The following is a 2,500-nucleotide window of genomic DNA, read 5'->3' as shown; positions in this document are numbered from 1 at the left end:
ACACACACACACACACACACATACACACACACACAGACACGCAGACACACAGACACAGACACAGACACAGACACACACACACACACACACACACACACACACACACAGTATAGACAGACAGAGACAAACCTATAAAGACAGAGAAACGGATTGACAGACAGACAGAGAAAGAGGTGTAGCCACTACAACTCAAGCAACAACCCCCATCTGTCATTTTCTAACGAAGTTTCCCGGGAAGAAAAAAAAAAAATAAAACAGTGAAAAATTGAAAAAAACAAAACAAATGGGGATGGGTGGTGGTGAAGGAGGGGTTGAGGGGAGGGAGGGTGTCAGAGGGCGGGGGGAGGGGGGGCGGAGGGGGGGTGGGGGTGGGGGGGCAAGAGAGCAGCCAACCTCGTGCTTGTTACGTGGATCAAGCCGCGAATGGAGCACACTTGTGAGGGCGAAGGATCAGTTTTATTCTGTCCTGTTAGCCATGTTCTCCAGTGTGCAAACCCAGTGACCTAGTTCACTTGACACCACAAGCACATGGAACAAAGCTCGCGACACCATTGTAAGCTTTGTGGAAAGCCAGCGACATCATGTTGGGATTTAATCTCTTCTGTCTCTGTCTCTGTCTGTCTCTCTGTCTCTCTGTCTGTCTGTCTGTCTCTCACTCTCCGCCCTGATAAGTCCATTATGTAAAACCGAAAAAAGAAGATGAAATGCATATCTTATTGTGCTGTCCTACTTTTGTGTGATCTCAGGTAAGATTACATTCCTGGAAAATTTTACGTAAACCCATGTCTCTTTCATGTTTCATTGCTGACGAAAATAACAATAATTATAATGAAGCATTTATCCATATATTTATATAAAGCCTTTAAGAGGCGCACTGATGTTGTTAAGGAATGAGATATTTGTTTCTGAATGCCTTAGCTTTGACACTGGTTGCAGTACCTAAAGAAGTTGTCAACTCATTTTTGCTTGTACATCCTTTAGTTTTTTGTTCGTTATGAATGTCGTATTTGTATTTGGACTCCCTTCAGAAGGGGCTGTGGCATAAATGTGTTTAAAACGTTCGTTTCGTGTCGTCTCTCTCTCTCTCTCTCTCTCTCTCTCTCTCTCTCTCTCTCTCTCTCTCTCTCTGTATGTGTGTGTGTGTGTGTGTGTGTGTGTGTGTGTGTGTGTGTGTGTGTGTCTGGGTCTGTGTGTATGTGTGTGTGTGTGTGTGTGTGTGTGTGTGTGTGTGAGTGAGTGAGTGTGTATGTGTGTGTGTGTGTGTGTGTGTGTGTGTGTGTGTGTATGTGTGTGTGCGCGCGCGCGCCCGTGCTTTTTTCTTTCTTTTGAATGCTGACAGTGAAGATAACTGCTTTTTGTTCCACAGTTTTAGTCGGAGGTAACGATACTCCGAGGTTACGTGTGCAGCGCGCACACAGCACACGGAAAACTCTGCACCAACGAAAAGGATTGTGCCTGGCATACAATCTTGTAGAACAATCTACTTTGCTAGCAAAACAAATATACTTTCAGAAATAGTTGAAAAATAAAATGAAATAGATTACAGCCTGAATTTCACACAGAGAAATATGTTCTCACAAGCAAAAGTTATGGAATACAATATAGTATAATAATACAATGTTTTCTTTAAGAGATAGTGATGTATATTGTTTCGTATGAGCTTTGGGGTTTCTTCTTCTGGTTTTGATTATTATGCCGGGTAGACTTTGGGTTCTTCCAGTTATGACAATTTGTTAACTTTTGTGCAATGATGTGACGATAAACTGAGGTCCTGTGTGCAGCATGCACTTATCGCACGCAAAAGAACCCACGGCAACAAAATGGTTGTCCCTGGCAAAATTCTGCTGAAAAATCCACTTCGATAGGAAAAATACAAAAACAAAAACAGCTGCAAGCAGAAAAATACAAGAACAAACAAAAAATAAAATAAAAATTAAATAAAAGAAAAAGAAAGAACAAGAGTGACGCTCTCAGTGTAGCAACGCGCTGTTCCTGGGGAGAGCAGTCCGAATTTCACACAGAGAAATTTGCTGTGACAAAAAGAGTATTACAATACAATACAATACAATTTACGTCCGGTCGCAATACGACATTCATTCTTTCGGTAATGACTGTCTGTTAACATTTACATCTGACTGCTTATCTACGACATTCATTCTTTTTAGTGATGATGAAGTCTCCCGTCGGACCGACGGATGAGTAGGCAGGCAGGCTTATCTGTCGGTGTGTGTCCTCATATAGGAGAAGAGGCCGATTCTGGATACGCAATCACTTCCCACAGGTGTTGCAAGGGAAAACATCTCCAGAAGCTGAGCCCCGCTTCCTTCGCTCACGCTTGTCCTTAATGGCCAAAGTTCTCTTGTTTTCAAACGTCTTTATGCCACAAGAGCACAGCATCCTCCAGCAAGAGCGGTCAAGGGCATCAGTTTCCCAGGAAGCGATGTCTATGTCACAGGCCTTGAGGTTTGTCTTCAAGGTGTTCTTGAAGCGCTTGCAGGGT

General features: G+C 43.2%; 1 protein-coding gene across 1 annotated transcript in view; it reads left to right on the top strand.

The window, feature by feature from the left end:
* LOC143282300 (adipokinetic hormone/corazonin-related peptide receptor variant I-like) overlaps positions 1 to 2,500 on the top strand; it is a 169,190-nt gene that overhangs the window by 94,240 nt on the left and 72,450 nt on the right. The window lies entirely within an intron of this gene.

The sequence above is a fragment of the Babylonia areolata genome, chromosome 5, assembly GCF_041734735.1.
Source record: "Babylonia areolata isolate BAREFJ2019XMU chromosome 5, ASM4173473v1, whole genome shotgun sequence".
Classification (NCBI taxonomy): domain Eukaryota; kingdom Metazoa; phylum Mollusca; class Gastropoda; order Neogastropoda; family Buccinidae; genus Babylonia; species Babylonia areolata.
Note: the sequence above shows the minus strand (reverse complement) of the source record. Positions and strands in the feature narration are given on the sequence as shown.